The following is a 19,963-nucleotide window of genomic DNA, read 5'->3' on the forward strand; positions in this document are numbered from 1 at the left end:
TCATCTCCCTGCTGCCCATTGGCTGCGCTGGACCGTCAGTCACAGGAAGTCCCGCCGCCGTCCTCGCCCGCCTCATAGCCCTCTTGTCCCCCCGCCCTCCCCTTAGTCCGCGGTTCCCGGCCTTCACGAGGCCTCTGATTGGCCAGCGCTGCTGTCACTTCTCCAGCGGGCGTTGTGGGGGGCGGGAGGCGGGTGTGGTGGGAGGGCCCGCAGCTTCCGTGGCTGAGAGGAGCCGGCCGCTGCCGTGTCTGTGGTGTCAGCGGCGGCCGCGAGAGCGACTGTCCCATCCTTCCCACCCTCTCAGCTCTGCTCGCTGCACGCCCTCCGCTCGCGCCGACTTCTCCGCAGCTCCGCACGTCCCAGCTGGACGTTGAGCCTTGGGAGGAGACGTGCGCGGTGAGAGCCGGAGCGGGGACCGCCGCAGAGCCCGGGCCGGGAGGAGAGCGAGGCGGTGAGTGAGAGTCCGGGCAGGGGACCCCTCCCCCACCGCGGCCCCGCCCCGCCCGGAGCATCCTTTCTCCTGGCGACCCCGCCGCTCGCGCGCCCTCCGGGGGGTCTGGCGGGGCCGGCATCGCGGCCCGGCCCCCTCCCCACCGCCGCCCCGCTCCTCCGGGCCGGGGTCGCAGAGCCGGGGCGGGCGGCGCGGGGCGCGGCGGTGCACCTGTGCGCCGCCGGGCGGGCCTCGCAGGTGGGGAGGCACGGAGGTTCCCGCCCCCGCCGCGTCCCCGGCGTTTCGTGACTGCAGGGACTGGGTGTCGGGTGCTTTCTCCGGAATCTTGTGCAAACCTTCAGAATCTATGTGCAATGCCAGGATTCCCAGGCAAGGGAGTCTCACCTGGACTTGTTGATGCCTGTGTAGCAACCTGAATGCTGCCAGGTGTAAGGAATCTGGCAGATTTGAAACTTTTCTCTCTAACAAAGTGTCTGTCAGGGCGCTTTGATTACAGCCCCTACCCTGGGGGGAATGCAAGAGCATTGATCCGCTGTAGTTGGTAGGGTTGGAGTTTCTGAGTCAGACTCTCAAACCTGCCAATTGCTAGCTGTGTAATTTGGGGCCTCAGTTTCCTCATCTGAAAATTGGGGATAATAATAGTATCTGTCATCGGGGGTCGTTGTGAGTATTAAATGAAATACTTCACATAAATTGTTTGACACAGCGCTTGGCCCCTTGTAAAGGCCCAAGAAATGTTTGTTTTTATGATGTTGAAAACCATGATAGACCAGCGTGTGTGTGTAAGCACCAGCCCAACTTGGCTTTGTCAGGATTTCTGTTTTCTCCCTGTTATGCAGCATAACTAAAGGGCAGTTTGGTGGCCAGTTAACTGCTTACCAGCCTATACTTGGCATGAAATGTGTGTAGACAGGAATGTGAAACACGTCACTTAACTGTAGTAATGAAATTACGCCCAGCTTCATGTATTTTTACACACTTTAAAATCCATAAGATGTCTGAAATGCCAAGTTGACAGTTTTTGAGTTCTTTTCAAGGTCTTTTCCAGCTGAAGCCAAAGCCTGTAATAGAATCTTTATTTTCAATAAGAAGTTAAATTTATGTCTTATTTTAGAAGACCCCCCCCCCCAAAACTCCACATTTTACTTATGCAGTTTTACTGTTGAAAAGCAGCCACCTCCCAGGGTTGAGGTGGTACAGCCAGCTGGCCCACAGCCCTATGACTGCAGGGTGGGGAACCTTTGGCTGAAAGTTACTAAACTAAGTTTTGCCTAGTGTTGTTGGCATTTTTCACAACGAATCAAAGGGCTTTATGATACTTAGTTTCTTAATGAAATGATTTAGAAAGAAGCAAACCATTACTGCTTTTTCAGAAACACGTGCAAAGAAAAACTGGCTGTAATGTAGTTCTAACATTTGCTTCAGTTCTTTGCCGATAACTGTTAAGAAGAGCCTCTGTTTAAAAAAGGCTTCAAAAAGTCACATCCATTAGGATAAATTTTTTATTTAGAGTGAAATCATGTGAGATGGAAGACTAATATGTATCCCATAATCCAAAAGTATTTATTGCAGTCTTTCCATGTCCTGAGTGCTCTGTCGAGAGCTATGAGGAAGGGATTCAAAAGAAGTACAGAACAGCATCTTGGCCCATAAAGGGCAAAAGCATAAAGTTCAGTTACCCAGTAGTGATTATGGGTACTGCTTAAGTAATGACTTCATTCATTCATTAATTCATTAAATTTTTGTTTCATGCCTGTAATGTGCCAGGTGTTTTTCTAAAAGCTGAGATTATGAAAATGGGTGCGGTATATGTTCCCTGCTCATGAGGAGCTCACGGTCTAGTGGGAGAGTAAGAAAGTGACAGATAATTGTAACACACTGACATAAACTCCAAGTACAAACCCAGAACTGTATGGGAGAGTCAAAGGAACTTTTCCTTTGGACTTCAAGGAGAAGATGGCCTTTGAGCTGAATCTTAACTCATTAGATAAAGGAGAGGAAGAGCATTCTAAACAGAAGTAATTGAGCTTGAAAAGATTTCCTGACAGCTCTTCGGACCATGAGTACAAGCCCTAGAGAAGGGGAAAGAAACTGACATTCTTTGATGCCCACTATGTTACAGGTATCAAGCTAAGCTTTTAATGCATTGCTTAATCCTCACAATAACCCTAAGAGGTAGATTTTACCTCCAGTTTAGGATATGGAAACTGAGGCTCAGGGTAGTTAAATAATTTGTCTAAGGTTACACATTAGTGACAGAGCCAGGACTTGAATCCCTGACTTTAAAGTGTAGTAAGCTCTTTTTCTTTTAACACTCTGTTTTGTAGAAATACTAAATATACAATGAGGTGAGAAAGTTCCACCCACGTATATCATTTTACTGCTTGTGTTACAGATTGCTTTCTGTGAAATAAATGTTTCATATTTGATTAATTGATTGAGTTTTGGCTGCGTTGGGTCTTCGTTGCTGCACGCGGGCTTTTTCTAGTTGTGGCGAGTGGGGGCCACTCTTTGTTGCCATGCGTGGGCTCTAGGAGCGCGGGCTTCAGTAGTTGTGTGGCACGTGGGCTCAGTAGTTGTGGCTCGCGGGCTCTAGAGTGCAGCCTCAGTAGTTGTGGCTCATGGGCTTTAGTTGGTCCGCGGCATGTGGGATCTTCCCAGACCAGGGCTTGAACCCGTGTCCTCTGCGTTGAAAGGCGGATTCTTAACCACTGCGCCATCAGGGAAGTCCTCATATTTGATTGAGAGTTGCTAGGGCTTATATAATAAATAAAGGCTGTTTTTATCAAATGATATTTATTTTACCCTTATAAATATGATATTTTCTAAAAACTGTGTCCCATGAAAACATTCAGTGAAAATGGAGGACATTGAGATATACAGATCCTATGTGCGGCACTTTACAAAGTAGTTAAACAGGTGTGGACTTTTCTTGAGGCTGCAGCTTAAATATTTATTTAAATGTAAAAGAAAAGCATATGCAGACATATGGCCAATGACACGGGTTCGAGCCCTGGTCCTGGAAGATCCCACATGCTGCAGAGCAACTAAGCCCCTGCGCCACAACTACTGAGCCTGTGCTCTAGAGCCCTTGAGCCACAACTACTGAGCCCACGTGCCACAACTACTGAGCCCGTGCTCTGCAACAAGAGAAGCTACTGCAGTGAGAAGCCCGCGCCCCGCAACAAAGAGTAGCCCCGGCTCGCCGCAACTAGAGAAAGCCTGCGTGCAGCAACGAAGACCCAACGCAGCCAAAAATAAATAAATAAATAATAATAAATAGATGATGAAAGGGGTAAAAGTTTTTGAATACTTAATTTTTACACGGGGGAAACTAGAATTTTGAAGTCATATTAACGAAGATGGTTGTATTATATTTAGAGAGACCACCACAGCAAGGGCATATACTGGACTGTAAGCTCCATAAGGGCAAGGATGTTTGATTCTTCCATTCCCAGCTTCAAGAGCAGTTCTGGGACGTAGCAGATGCTCAGAAGATTGTTTCAGAAAGTCTTTGAAAGAGAAAAGGGAGGACATTGATAGAGTACAGATGAAGTGCTTGAGGCAAAGGGAATAGTTTATAAATGGATACATTTTGGAAGAAAAGGAACAGCGGACAAAGGGAATAGTCTGCTGACACAATTCAACAAATATAGGCACTGTTTATTTCTAAGGCTTAATGGAGTTTTGAGAATCAAGGAAACAGTCTCTACTCTGAAGGAGCTTACAGTTTTAGAGAGTAGGTATCTGCTATTAGCTATCTACTGCTGTCTATTGCCATATAATAATTACCCCAAAAGATAGTGTTTAACATGGCAATAAACATTTATTACCTCTCACAGGTTCTGTGATTCAAGAGTTCAGGAGCAGTTTGGCTGAGTGGTTTTAGGCTCAGGGTCTCTTTAGAGATTGCAGTAGTATGTCAGCTGGGATCGCCGTCGTCCAAAGGCTTGACTGAGACTGGCAGATCCTCTTCCAAGGAGGCTAATCATATGGCTGGCAAGTTGGTGCCCGCTGTTGGGGGAAGTCTCAGTTTCTCTCCATGTGGGCCCCTCCACAGAGCTTGCTTGCCCTCATGGCATGGCTGCTGGCTTCCCTCTGAGCAAGTAATCCAAGAGACCAAGCTACGTTGTCTTCTATGACTTAGCTTCAGAAATTACATACCATCCTTTCTCCAGCATTCTGTAGGTCACACACTGCAGGAAAGGACTACACAAGGATGTGACTACTAGGAGGTGAGCAGCATTGGGGGCCAACCTGGAGGCTGGCTACCACAGCGGGAAGCGTAGAAAAAGCTAAGTGTTGAAAGAAAGCACAATGTGCTGGGGGAGGGGAGGGAAGGACTCAGAGGGGGGAAAGATTACTTTTGGGATGATGAGGGAATTGGGAAAGATTTAATTCTTTTAACAGATATTCACAGATATTTATTGTGTGCTTACTGTGTGCCTTCCACATGGTAGGGTAATTTGTGGAAATGGACACTGAATTAGGGCCACATGAAATGTTTTAAGTAGTCTAGGCCAGCATTGGCACTAAGGACAAATGTTTGATCTTTATGTGTAAGGTGAAGGTGGAGTCATTTTTCTGATGTTGAAGAGAACAGTAACTTATCAGGGTGATAGACAAGCAGTTACAGAGTGTGAGTAGTTAAGAGAATGAATACTAGAGCCAGACTGTCTGGGTTTGAATCCTGGCTCCACCACTTGCTAGCTCTGTGACCTTGGGTGTGTGGCTGTGATACTTTTGCTACTTTATCTTCTCAGTGACTCACTAACTGTAAAATGGGGATAATAATGGTGCCTGCTTTATATTGCTGCTATGAGGATTAAAAAAGTTAAAAATATGCCAGGTTCTTGGAACAGCTTTACATGCATCATCATCATCATCATCATCATCATCATCATTATTTTTTGGCAGTAGCGTAGAACTGACATGGGTGAGTGAGGTTGGAGGGAGAGATGAATGAATGTAAAATGATGTGAGTATTGAGAAGGAGGCGTTTAAATGTCAATCATTGCTGCTTCAGCATCAGTTTTTCCAGTTCAGATATCTACATCCAGATACATTTTATTTCTCCAATTAGAGTGAAGCAGTGGTTTTATTAGTTGAACTCCACAGTTAAAACAAGACCTCAGAAGGTGCACAGTTTCCTGTTAAGGGTATCTCATACCCTCTTATTGTCCCTGTAAATTCCTGGGCCCTCTATCTGCAGAATGGGTTTAGCCAGAAGCAGTCCTTAAAGTTGCATATGCTTCAGAAGAGCTTAGAGGTGGAACTAGGCGCCATAGCAAAAATACCTAGAATGAGAACTTTTGTGACTGAGTCACAAAAGAATCTGCAGAATTCTTAAAAACATTAACTATATCACTTCTATGGAGAGGGAAGATAATTGAACTCCATGTCACTGCAGGTGTTGCAGAAGAAATTGGGTGAACTGCCAGGGTGTCTTGGGTGGAGCTAATTGCTTAAGTTGCCTTCAGTTCTGCGAGTTAGTGACTAGTGACTCAAGTCCAATTCTCATTGTTTAGTTGAACGGAGGCCCTGAGAAATTAAATGGTTTGAGGTTCCACAATAATCTAATGGCTGAGCCTGGACTACTTCCTCACCCTTTGTTTAAGACCAACTCACATAGCAGTAATAAAAGGTCTGCAGAATCCTAGGAAGACTGAGTGTTGTGAAAATTTCCTTTTTTTTTTTTTTAAGTTTTAAAAAAATTTTTATTTTAATTTATTTATTTTTGGCCGTGTTGGGTCTTTGTTGGTGTGCGCGGGCTTTCTGTAGTTGCAGTGAGTGGGGGCTACTCTTCGTTGCGTTGCATGGGCTTCTCATTGCGGTGGCTTCTCTTGTTGCAGAGCACAGGCTCTAGGCACATGGGCTTCAGTAGTTGTGGCACGAGGGCTCAGTAGTTGTGGCTCGTGGGCTCTAGAGCTCAGGCTCAGTAGTTGTGGCGCACAGGCTTAGTTGCTCCGCGGCATGTGGGATCTTCCCGGGCCAGGGCTCGAACCTGTGTCCCCTGCATTGGCAGGCGGATTCTTAACCAGTGCACCACCAGGGAAGAACCGAAAATTTCTTTTTCTTTTCTTCGGATACCATATTTTTACTTTTGTGGTATGTCTGGTTCATTTGCTTCTTCACTCACTCTTGCTGTTGTGCATTTAGAAATCATTTCCTGTATAAATGAGTACCAGTAACGGGTAATTTGGGTAGTTCATTTGGAAATCCGGAGTGTATCCTCTGTTACTGAATTTGAAGATAGGTGGGCTGTTTTCAGGTTTTTGACCTCTGAAATTGTGGGAATTATGGGTCAGTTTGGTTTGCTGAAAAGTCTTTGTTTTGGTATCAAAATTTAAAGTATCATGGGTATAATTTGAAAAAAAAAATTCTAAACTTCCTAGTATGAGAGAGTAAAATAATTAGTGAGGTAACATGTCAAGTTGTAAGAGTGTGAGCAGAGCTAGGTACTGACAATTATCAGCTGTGTAGCCTTAGACTCACTACTTAACCTTATGTGACTCGATTTCCTCATCTGTAAAGTGGAGTTAAAAATTCTTACAACGTGAGGTTGTTATTAGGAGTATGGAGAAATGTAAAGGGGAGTAACAGTGACATGTGCTTCGTTAGTCATTGTGTTACCTCTAATGCTCACACCAGCTCTGTGAAATAAGTAATTATAGCACCATTTTGCAGATGAGGTTAGAGAAGCTTGGAGAGATGAACTAATTTAGGAAGATCACAGTCAGGATTTGAACCAGGTCTCTCTGTGAATTAAAAGATGGTGACTCCCTACCATAATATGTTTGAAGTGCCTAACTTTACCTCCAGTAAATGTTTGTTCCTGTTCACTTTCTTTTGCATAGCTAGTGAAAATGTCAATACAGTGGGAATTTTTTATGGTAGTGATCAAGGTGTTATAGCTCTCAAGATATTCTTTGTAATATTCCTTATATGGGGACTTCCCTGGTGACACAGTGGTTGAGGGTCCGCCTGCCAGTGCAAGGAACGCGGGTTTAAGCCCTGGTCCGGGAGGATCCCACATGCCGCGGATCATTGAAGCCCATGTGCCACAACTACTGAGCCTGCGCTCTAGAGCCCGCGAGCCACAGCTACTGAGCCCACGCGCCACAACTACTGAAGCTCCTGCGCCTAGAGCCCGTGCTCTGCAACAAGAGAAGCCACTGCAATGAGAAGCCTGCGCACCGCAACAAAAGAGTAGCGCCTGCTGGGCGCAACTAGAGAAAGCCCGCACAACAACGAAGACCCAATGCAGCCAAAAATACATAAATAAATTTATTTTTTAAAAAAAGTTTAAAAAAAATTTCTTATATGTATCTTGCTGCCATTCCTGAAATGGAAAGCTGTAATAGTGACTTCACATTTTAAGTTGCACGTTAAAATACTTACTAAATAAGGGCATACCAAAATATCCAAATTAAAATTTTTTGTCAGTGTTTCAGTATCTTTGTAACTGTAAATGGTGTAAGTTATGCCAGAGTCTCTTAATGGTGGTTAATTTGTACATATTTTCACTACCACAAAATTTACAGGAACTTGGAAATTTGTCCTTTCCTCATACTTTAGGACACGCCATGTTGCATTTTGGTATTAAGAGTTGTGTTATCGTGGTTGAAACTGGCTTTATTGTTGATTTTATATTTTGTTATATGATGTATATCTTTAAAGTCTTTTAAAATTTGCCACATATATGTCTTGGCTTTTTTTTTAAAAGGTAGAGATGGGGAAACAATTTCGAAATGAAAAGTTAGGGTCATTTTCTTTCTTATTCTTGATACATGTTATAATCACTTTCTATGAACAATCACTTGAACTAAAGCTTCCATTCAGGAGCTGTACATTCTTTAATTCTAACATTCCAGGTTAATGCCCTGAGGTCATGACAGTGAAGGCAAAGATTTCATGGTATTTTAAATTCTTTTTTTTTTTTTTTAAGTATTTATTTATTTGGTTGCACTGGGTCTTAGTTGCAGCATGTGAACTCCTAGTTGCGGCATGCATGTGGGATCTAGTTCTCTGACCAGGTATCGAACCCGGGCCCTCTGCATTGCGAGCGCGGAGTCTTAACCACTGTGCCTCCAGGGAAGTCCCTTAAATTCTATTTTATAGAGTCAGTGATCATTCACATTATCTTGCTGATATTTCCTTTCTGTTCAGATTTTTTTTTTTTTCCCCTGGGGTTGGGGTGTGGGGAGTGTGTGGTCCTGGAATGGGAATAATAGGCAACCAAGAATATAATGAGATCATAGGCTAGTGATTTGAAATTAAATAAATTTAAATATTTCCTTTACTTAGTAGAAGTTCATAGGATGGTATGGTTAATTTGTGTGATATCTGTCATGAATCTTTGGGTACCTCGTGTCAATTATTTATTTAATCATTCTCCTAAATCAGTCACTGCAGCATAATTGACACCCCCCCCCCCCCTTTTGGCTTTACCTGTAAGCTGATTCTGAAGGTGAACCTAGCAGAAACAGTATGTGTGAAAACTGGACATGACTTGTACAATTTGGATAAGCTATTCATGACATTTTACTTTCAACATGTTTAATAACCTTTTGGGTGCCTAAATAAAACTGAGTTAATTATAGTGTAACCTTTTGTTCTATTTGGAGAGTGTTAAGGGATTTTTGAATACGCTCCAAAATTCACCTTCATCAAGTGAGCTTAGAAAGCTCTTTCTAGAGCAGGAATTCTCAAGACTTTACCTGCATGATTGTTTCTACTTCTTCTGGCCACTCTTTTTGTTTTATTTTTAAAAAGAAGAGTAGATTTTCCCTGCTCTTTGGAGATAGTAGTGATGAGTTTTAGAGTTGGATGCACCTGTTTTCAATCGTGGCTCTACTGCTCATTGGCTCTGTGATCTTGGGTGAGGGAATTAATCTTTCTGAATCTCTGCTTCCTCATAGGATAGATGTGGGGGGTAAATAAAGTTACATGTAAAGCATTCAGCACATAATGGACGTTTAATTCATGTTAACTTTCATAGCACCCAGAATTTTTCTTTTGTAGCACTAGCCACAATTGCAGCTAAATAATTATGTAATTATTTTATGATTTTCTTCTCATAAGCTTCACGAGGCTAAGGCTCAAGTCTGTCTATTCCCGGCTGTATTCCCAGCATGCAGCATAGTGCTTGGCATGGCATATAATAGATGCTCAATAAATACTTGAATGAATGAAAGTGACTCACCTCCTCTTCTTAACCTGTCCTCCCTTGCCTTAAAGGACAATGTCCTGAACTTATTTCCTTTGGCCCATTTGGGACTTGTTGCTTGAAATTTTGTCTGTTAAAGATGGGAGCTGGGTAAAGGGGAGGGCAATGTACAGATGAATAACCAGAAAGAGCAGAGCAATATTCAAAGTAAATTATACATACTCTGGACTTTCTAACCCTCTCTAATCTGGTGTGCAGCTCCAAATTCTACCAGTACGGTTTTCAGTGAGGCCACTACTGACTTACATGTTGCTGAGCCCTTGGGTTGTCTCTAGCTTAGTAAAGTGGTAACGATTCTGGTTACTCAGGTAAGAACCTTGGAGTCATCTTCTCTTTCTTTCCCACTTCATATCCACTCCGTGGGCAAATCCTGTTAGCTTCTTCCATATGCATAATCTGATCACTTCTCATCACCTCCACCATAATCGCCCTTGTCTAAGCCATCTGTATTAGTGTCCTGTGGCTGCTGTAACACATTACCAGAAACTTGGTGGCTTAAAACACTGAGTATTTATTCTCTTATAGTCCTGAAGGTCAGATGTCTGAAACCAGTTTCACTGGGCTGAAATCAAGGTGTCAGCAGCAGAGCTGCAGCCCTTCCAGAGGCCTTAGGGGAGAGTCTGTTCCTTGCCTCTTCTAGCTTCTGGTGACTGCTGGCATTCCTTGTCTTGAGGCAGTGTCTCTTCAGTTTTCAAGGCCAGCATCTTCAAATTTCTCTCTGCGCATCTTCTCTGTGTTTGTCACATCTCTCTCTGCCTCTTTTATAAAGACATGTGATTGCGTTTAAGGCTGACCCAGATAATCCAGGATAGTTGTCCCATCTCAGGATCCTTAGCTTAATCACATCTACAAAGATAACCTCCCCCCCTTTTTGGACATATAAGGTAATATTCACAGGTTCCAAGGATTAGGATATGGAGGATGTGGATATCTTTTAGGGTGCCATTTTTCAGTCTACCACACTCTGTCCTTTGGACCCCAAAGATTCACATCTGTCCCACATGCAAAATACATTCATCGCATTCCAGCATTCCCGAGTCTCAACCAGTTGCAGCATCAACTCAAGTCAAAGATCTCATCTAAATATCATCAGCTCAAAAGTCCAGAATCTCATCATATAAATCATTACATCAGGTATAGGGGAGACTTCTGGGTATGATCCATCTTGGGACAAGATTTCTTTCTATCTGTGGACCTGGGAAACGAGAAAACAAGTTACGTGTTCCCAAAAATACAGCGGTGGGACAGGCAAAATATGACTGTCATAGACATTCCCATTCCAAAAAGGAGAAAATGCAAGGAGTAAGTGTGTGACCGGTCCCAAGCAATTTCAGAATTCAGCAGGGAAAATTTCATAGGTTGCAAAGCCTGGGAGTAATCCTCTGGGGCTAGAGACTCTGCCCTCTGTGCCTGTGGCTCTGGCTTCTAGGCCCAAGGCTCAGTTCTTGGAGTTATTCCTACTTTTTCTTGAAGGGTAGCACATGTTTTCAGCTGAGTAGTTTTATTAGTAGTTAAATTGCCTGTAGAATTTTGGTAGTCTGACAGTCTTCCTTTGTTCTCTTTCTGTCCCTTTCAGGCCAAGCTGGCAGTGTTTCTGCTGATAAAACATTCTCAGAAGCCTTTTGGGTCTCCTGTGTATGTCTCAGGGATTCTTGTCATTAGACAAGAAGGTCCTCCAATCTCATGTCTCTTCCTAGCTTCTGCTTAGATGGTTGGTTGAGGGGGTCCCTGAGTTACATGTGTAATCTTTCAGCACAAGTCAAAGGTTGTCCAGGCACACTCTTGGCTTTCTCTCCACAACAGTGCTTTCTTAATAGTATATCTCCTAATTTTAGCATTTTCTGTGATCTAGATAAGCTGAGAATTTCCCAAATCATTATATCCTGGTTTCTTTTGTTTAACATTTTGCCCATCAATTTACCTTTCTGGTTGCATTTTACTGTAAGCAGCAAGAAGAAACCAGGCTGCACCTTCAACTTGTTGCTTGAAAATCTCCTTAGCTAAATATCCAAGTTCATCACTTATCCAAGCTAAATATCCAAGTTCTGCTTTTCACACAACTGTAGGACAAAATTCAGGTAAGTTTTTTTTTTTGCCTCTATCTAAATAGGATCGTTTTTCCTCCAGTTCCCAATAATGTTCCTCATTTCCTTCTGTGCCCTCACCAGGAGCACCTTTAATGTTCATATTTTACCAGCCTTCTGTTTATGATGACATATGTATTCTCTAAAACAATATAGGCTTTATCTATTGTGCTTCTCACTTCCTTCTGAGCTCTTACCAGGAGTGCTTTCAGTGTCCATGTTTCTACCAACAATCTGTTTTAAGGCAATCTAGGCTCTTTAAATTATGCTTCTCAAAATTCCTCCAGCTTCTACGCATTATCCAATTTTAAAGCCATTTCCATATTTTTAAGAATTTGTTACAGCAGCACCCCACTTCAAGATACCAAAATCTGTATCAGTCAGGGTTCAACCAGAGAAACAGAACCAGCAGGAGATTAAGGGGTTTATTATCAGGTTGTAGGGGCTGGCTAGGCGACTGGGACATTCATAGGCTAGGCTGTCAAGAAGGATAGATTGGACCTCTCAGTAGGAGCTGAAGTTGGTATCCACAGGTGAAATTTCTTCTGAGAAACCTCAGTTCTGCTCTTAAGGCCTTTTAACTGATTGATTCAGGCCCACCTGGATCATCTAGAATAATCCCCTTAAAGTCGACTGATTATGAATGTTAATCACATCTACAAAATACCTTCACAGCAACACTTACATTAGTGTTTGAATAACTGGGGACCTTAGCCTAACCAAGGAGACACAACTGACTGTCACACTATTATTATTCTCTTGCCTGGATTATTGCAGTAGCTTCCTTTGAACTGGACTCCCTTCTTCTGCCCTTGATTTCTTATGATCTGCTCTCCACGTAGACCATAGAGCTTATGATTTGCTCTCCAGAGTCAATTCCATGGTTGTCCACTCTCCTCCTTGCTTACTGTACCGCAACCTCACTGGATTCCTTGCTGTTACTGGGTTGTACCCGGTTTTTGTGTTTGCTGTTCCCTCTGCCTGAAATACTCTATCCCTGGATCTTCACATGGTTTACTTCCTCACTTTTTTCAGATCTTTGCTCAGATGTTACGTTATTAGACCATCATATATAAAAAAGCCACTTTACTCCCCAATCCCAGGCATTCCCTATTTCCCTTATCCTGCTTCACTTTCTCCACAGGATTAATCACCCCTTGACATGTATTTATTTGCTGTCTGTCTCCTCCCACTAGATGATAGTCTCTGCAAGGGCAGGTACTTTGTTTTGTTTATTGTTGTGTCCTCAGCACCATCAATGCTTGGCACGTGGTAGGTGCTTAATAAATATTTTTTGAATGAATTACTGAATGAAGGAATGGATATTTTCATTCCTGTTTTTCCTCCCAAGTGGTATTTAACATAGTTGATCAGTTTCTTTCTTGAACCATTTTATATTCTTGGTATGACATGATTCTCCTAGTTTTTCATCTGATACCTTATCCCTTCCTTCTACCTCTCCTGCCATTCTTTCTCAGTCTCTTTTGCTAGCTGTCTTTCATCCTGACCTGAATGTGGGATTTTCTCAGGACTCTGGCTCAAACCGTCTTATTGTCTCTCTCTGTAGGAGATCCCATCTAATCCCATAGCTTTAACCACCAGTTATATGCCAGTGGTTCCCAAATGTGTATCTCTATCTTTTTTTGAACACAAATCACTTTGCCACCTCTACTTGGATGTCTCACAGACACCTCAAATTTACATTTCAGACTGAACTTTTAACCTTCATTTCCTCTTGTCAGAGTTGTTCCTGCTCCAGTGTCCCCCATTTCTGTAAATGGCACTTCTGTCCACCTAGTTACATAAGCCAGAAATCGGAAGGGTCATCTTTGACATTTCCTTCTGTCCTCACATCCATTCCATCATCAGTTTCTATTAATAATCACTCCATAAATATTATCTCATTTGTCAACTTCTCATTTCTTCTACTAAAGCCACTCCAGCTAGTCCAAGCCATGCTCTTTCCAGGGCCACTTCAATAAATTCTTAGCTAATTTTCCTGCTTCCAGCCTTCCCCCTGACTCTTTCTCCACAGCGAAGCCAGAGTTTCAAATGCAAATTTAATCATATCACTGTTCCTCTTTCCCTAAGCCTTTCACTGTATGTAGGCTCCAAGCAGATAACTTACATGAATGGAATTGGGTAGGTCAGGGATGTTTAATAAGGAGTGGTAGGAACTGTAGCAGTTGGAGAGAACGTGCCCTGTCTAGAGAGGACAGCCACTACTCAATTTTGATGTATTGCTGACATGTGGGAGTATTGGCCCAGAATTGCTGATCTTCTGATTTTTTCCAAGGGAAGCCAGAAATCTGGATTTTTTTTAATTGTGAATTTTCTCTATTTTAAAATGTTGACAACCAATTTGAATTTAGAAGATTTCTATACTTAGGAATAAATTTACTGAAATATATAAAAAACTTTTACGTTGAAAATCACAAAACATTGCTGAGAAAAATTAAAGAAGACCTAAATAAGTAGAGATGTGTACAGTGTTCGCGGTTTGAAAGACCCAGTGTTGTTAAACAGTCCACTTTGCCTCAAATAATCTAAAGATTCAGTGTGTTGGCAATCTAAATTCCCGCAGGCTTTTTTTGTGGAAATTGATATGCTGAATCTAAAAGGTATGTGGAATTGCAAAGAATTTACAATAGCCAAACAACTTAGAAGTGGAAGAACAAACTTAGAGGAATTAAATTAACTGATTTCAAGACTTATTATAAAGCTTGAGTAATAAAGACACTGTGATGTTGCTGTAGAAAAAACATATTGAGCGTCAACCACAATAGAGTCCTGAAGGGGACACATATGATCAATTGATTTTTTAGCAAAGGCTAAAACATAATTCAGGAGGGGAAAGGATAGTCTTTTCAAGAAATGTTGCTGGAACAATTGATGGATATTTGTGTGTAAAGTAATGAGTCTTAATCCCTGTCTCACACTATACAGAAAAATTAATTTGAAGTGGCTCGTAGACCTAAACATACAAACTAAAGCCATAAAATTTATAGGCAAAATTATAAGAGAAAATCTTGGAGGCCTTGAGGTAGGCAGAGATTTTTTTAGGACACAGAAAGCCTGAACCAACCATAGAAGAAAAAAAATGATAAATCAGACCGTATCAAAAGTAAAATTTTCTTTTCTACAAAATACACTGTAAGAAGTGAAAAGGTAAGCCACAGGCTAGGAGGAAACATTTACAAACACACACATACTATCTATATAGCTATATATATATATATATATATATATATATATATATATATATACACATACACATACACATACACACACATATATATGACAAATCCAGAGTATGTGAAACACTTTAAAATTCAGTAATATGACAAATGGCCCAGTTAAAAATGAGCAGAAGTTTGCATAGACCCTTCACAGAAGAAAATATATTTGAATGCCTAAAAGCATATGAAAAGGTGCTCAACATCATTAGTTACCAGGGAAGTACAAATTAAAACCACAATGAGATACCACTTCATACCCACAAGAATAGCTAAAAATTAAAAAAAAAAAAAAAAAAGACAATTCCAAGTATCGGTGAGGATTTGAAACAACTAGAATTAATGTATGTTGCTGGTGGCAGTGTGAAATGGTACAGCCACTTTGGAAAACAATTGGTCAGTCTCTCCTAAAGTTTGACCTAAACAATTGGTCAGTCTCTCCTAAAGTCTCTCCATCCTCCTCTTTGGTGTTTATTATCTAAGAGAAACGAAAACATATGCACAAAAAGACCACATCAATGTTCATGGTAGCTTTATTCATAATAGCCAAAAAACTGGAAACAACCCAGATGCCATCATCAGCAGGTGAATAGATAAACCATGGATAAACAGTGAATTATCGATACATGCAACAATGTGAATGAATCTCAAAAACATGTTGAGTGAAAGTAAGACACAGGAGAGAACTTACTGTATGGTTTCATTTATACTGAAGTTTTAGAATAGGCAAAACTAATTTATAGTAATAGAAATTAGGTCTGTGGTTGGCTGGGGTGGGGGTGTGTGGAGATTGACTGAAAAAGGACATGAGGGATGATGGGAATGTTTTTTTCTTGATTTGGCGTGGTGACTACACAATAGTGTACATTCGTCAGAACTCACTGAACCCCTTGAAAATGTACACTTCAAATGTGTGCATTTTATTGTGAGTAAATTATACCTCAGAGTTGATTTTTAAAAATACTGTACGGGTCAGCACTCTGGATTAGACAAAAGATGTGTGCATGCCAAATTTGGTTGAGGTCAGCCAGTTTCTAACAGCCGATCTATACCCCCACTTGTGCATACACTGCAAGAGGGCCTGGCCTGTAATAGGTCTTCAGATTCTGTTCAATGAATGTTGCAGCTCCCTTGCAAGAAAATATCCCATCCTTTATCGTGCAGTTTTCTGACTCCAGTCATTTTTATGGAGTTAATTGGTTTCTCCTGGCCCTAGTACCTTGAGTACAAATCAGTCCATTCATTCAGATAGTTACTGAGCATCTACCACATGTAAAACCCTGACCAAATAAAGTACTTGCTAACTGTCAGTTGATTATGTGTGTATATATATATATATATATATATATGAAAATTACATTTTACTTATAAAAGCAGAGGCTTGGTAAGCTCTTCTTGCTTAGAATGTTTCAGCTACTATTTCTTTGTCTTGAGCATTTACAGTCTGCTATCTGTGGAAAAATAGCATAGGCTTAATAACAGACTCTTTACATAGTAACTTCTCAGATGAGAGGAAGCAAAACATTTCAGAATATCATTCAGTTATAGCTGTAGAAATGGCAGATTTCTTTTCTAGTCAGAGTCTATGAGGGAGGAGGGGACTGACTTAACTGTGTTGCTAGGACCAAATTGCTTCTTGGTCTTATAGCGAGTCTGCAGCTGTATGTTGTCTTCATCAAATTTGGTTATGGCTTTGTACTTTTATAGGTCACCAAGCAGAGTTATTACATGGGTTTTCAACCAGAACTTTAAAAACCACTGGTTATCATTCTCTACTGATAATTGTTCCTTTCCTGACTTTGATCGGGCTGCCCTGAATTCTCCAAATAGCCTTCTTCCTCCCCTTCCCTAAACTATGTCCTTGCCCATTTTAAAAGTTAGCCTAAGGCTTAACTCCTTTACAAAACAACTTTCCTTGATTAATACAATCTCAAACTTGTTTTCAGACTCTCCTCTCCCCATGGTACCCTCTTATTATTTCTCTCTGTCTCTCCTTTTTTTTTTTTTTTTTTTGGGGGGAGGGGGCCTTGCCATGTGGCATGCAGGATCTTAGTTCCCCGCCCAGGGATCGAACCTGTGCCCACTGCAGTGGAAGTGCCGAGTCCTAACCACTGGACCATCAGGGAATTCCCTCATTTCTGTTTTTTAACTTAGCATTTCTTTTTTTCACCAAGACTTTTTCTTCCTATTAACGTTATAATTCATTGAGGGTGGGGGGGGTGGCAGCTGTACCATTTTCTCTCTGTGTATCTAATTAAGATCTGTACCAAGTGGGTTTAATAAATAAAACAAACGTTGGTGGTACATTCTACTGTGAAGGTAAGTAACACGTAACTCAGATTCCATAATGGTGAAAAGCACAGTACTTTAGATAACTGTGGACCTAGGTGTTTTCTCCACCTTTTGTTGGCACAGTTCCCTAGGAAGGAAGCCAGGGAGATTAAGAGTTGCCTGTATCTGATAATAGCCCAGAAACTTAAGAGCAGGCAGTTCCCACAGCAGCAATCTGAGTCCAGTAAGAGAGCTTAATGAACTGCCTGTACCTGTACAGTCATCAGAGTTTGTCTCTGTGCTGAGATATCAGAAGCACTGAATGAAAGAAAGTTAACAGGAGTATGAGAATGAGGAAAAAAGAAGTGGGCGTTGGAATTGCATACGTGTGTAATCTTGATAGTTTATTTTAATTATTATTTATTTATTTATTTTTGGCTGTGTTGGGTCTTCGTTTCTGTGTGAGGGCTTCCTCTAGCTGCGGCAAGTGGGGGCCACTCTTCATCGCGGTGCGCGGGCCTCACTATCGTGGCCTTTCGTTGCGGAGCACAGGCTGCAGACGCGCAGGCTCAGTAGTTGTGGTGCATGGGCCTAGTTGCTCCGCGGCATGTGGGATCTTCCCAGACCAGGGCTCGAACCCGTGTCCCCTGCATTAGCAGGCAGACTCTCAACCACTGCGCCACCAGGGAAGCCCGATAGTTTATTTTAATTTGGAAAGATCTGTTATGCTCATTGACACGTTTCTCTGATTAAAATTGTTTCTACTTATGCCTGTGCTAAAATTAGTATCATACTAAAGAGAGGACTGTGGTTTGTCTGCCTTTCAGAATATATTATTTCAAATACCTTTTATCTTTGAAGGATTCAGAATCTTATTTAGTCATTTCACTGTCTAAGATTAAATTTACTTTAATTTTACATTCTCACCAACAGTGCACAAGCGTTCCAATTTCTCCACATCCTTACCAGTGCTTGTTATTTTTTTTCGTAGTAGACATGCTAATGGACATGAGGTGGTAGTCTTTTACATATTCAGTGTTTTCATCTATGTCTGGTAGGTAGCATAATGTCGCCTCTATAGTTCTTATCACAGTACTGTTTTCCCCCCCAACACTTATCAGTCATATCTGAAGTGCTTATTTTTTACTTGTTACCGTAAGAGCCATAAGGGCAGGGACCTTGTCTGTCTTCATCACTAGTATCTCTAGGGCTGAGACAGTACCTGACACATTATCCTTGCTTAGCGAGTATTTGATGAATGAATGAATGAATGAATGGAAAGCAGAGAGGCTTAGTGTAGTGGTTGAAACAAAAGACTTTGGCATCAGACAGACTTGGGTTTGAATCCTGGTTTCCTTATTTACAAAATGCTTTCCTCATAGGATTGTGGTGAGATTAAATGAGATCACATACGTAAAACCCTCAGTACAGCACCTGGCACATTGTAATTATCTGGTAAGTATTATTATTATTATTATTAGCTATTATTATTAGGGAGAGGTCAGCTGGCCAACGGGGCATCAGTAGGCTTGGGGCTTAAAAAAACCCTCATTTTGTCACTAATAAGATGTGACATTTCAAAAAGAATTTTATTTATTTATTTGGCTGTGTCGGGTCTTAATTGCAGCGCACAGGCTCTTCTCTGCGACATGCGGGCTTCCCTCTAATTGTGGCACGTGGGCTCTAGAGCGCTCGTGCTCAGTATTTGCATCGCATGTGGGATCTTAGTTCCCTGACCAGGGATCAAACCCGCGTCCCCTGCATTGGAACGCGGATTCTTAACCACGGGATCACCAGGGAAGTCCCGTAAGCGGTGCAGTATTGATCAAGTTGTCTAAGCTCTTTAGTCTGAGTTTTTTTCCCCTGTAAGAGCATTAATCCCAAAAGGCCCTTCTGTGATTTTCATTTGATCCTTACGTTTGTCACTGTGTTCACTCCAGCAGTCATTACCATTTCACACTATCTCAACTTCAGTTACAGTAGGAGATTGTTCACCTCAGAGCCTGAATCTCAGAGCATCTAAATGATAGAATTAATTTAAAAGAATATTTTATAGAAAAGATCATTCCATTTCAAAAGTTAAACCATTAAAATAGTTGAAGAATAATTTGCCCTAGTATGAAGTATTTAGTAATGATTTAATATGCCAGGTTGTGTACAACCACTCAGTGATCATAGAAGTGGAGGAATGCAGATTGTAACGTAGATTGCAGTGATACTGTGGTGGTTTTGCTGAGTTGTGTTGCACTCAGCTCTTGGGGAGACTTGCTTTAAAGATACCTTTTTGTCCATTTGCTATACTGTTGAATGATGGAGGAAATAAAATAACCCTTAAGAGAAGACTTCTGACTTCTGAAATGTTGGTGGTTGTGTCCCTGATGTTCTTAGCAAATATAGGCCCAGATATTTAAACTCAATCTGGCTGGGTTTGACAGAGAATTTCATCAATTTTTCCAACTAAGTAAGATGTTGTGGCTCCGTCCAGCAGTTATTTGTTTTTTTGTACAAATAACTCAGAGCAGAGAATGGAAGAAACTTGCTTTTATTATCTGTTTTATGCTAGACACTGTTAGGGGCTTTCGTGTACACTGTCTTGTTTGTTTATTTATTTATTTTTGGCTGCATTGGGTCTTCGTTGCTGCGTGCAGGCTTTCTCTAGTTGCGGTGAGCGGGGGCTACTCTTCGTTGCAGT

The 19,963-nt window shown here is 41.6% G+C and overlaps 1 protein-coding gene across 2 annotated transcripts in view; it reads left to right on the forward strand.

Annotated features, from left to right (window-relative positions):
* Nucleotides 1-315: 315 nt before the first annotated feature.
* The window catches only part of MRTFA (myocardin related transcription factor A), a 201,982-nt gene continuing 182,334 nt past the window's right edge, over nucleotides 316-19,963 (forward strand). Inside the window, exon 1 of one of the 2 annotated variants that reach the window (XM_082420586.1) lies at nucleotides 316-451. The gene's annotated coding sequence lies outside the window, so the exon portion shown is untranslated. The remainder of the gene's footprint in view (nucleotides 452-19,963) is intronic. The other variant, XM_082420582.1, reaches the window with a different exon arrangement.

This window comes from Balaenoptera physalus (genome assembly GCF_965194825.1).
Source record: "Balaenoptera physalus genome assembly, chromosome: 13".
Taxonomy (NCBI): Eukaryota; Metazoa; Chordata; class Mammalia; order Artiodactyla; family Balaenopteridae; genus Balaenoptera; species Balaenoptera physalus.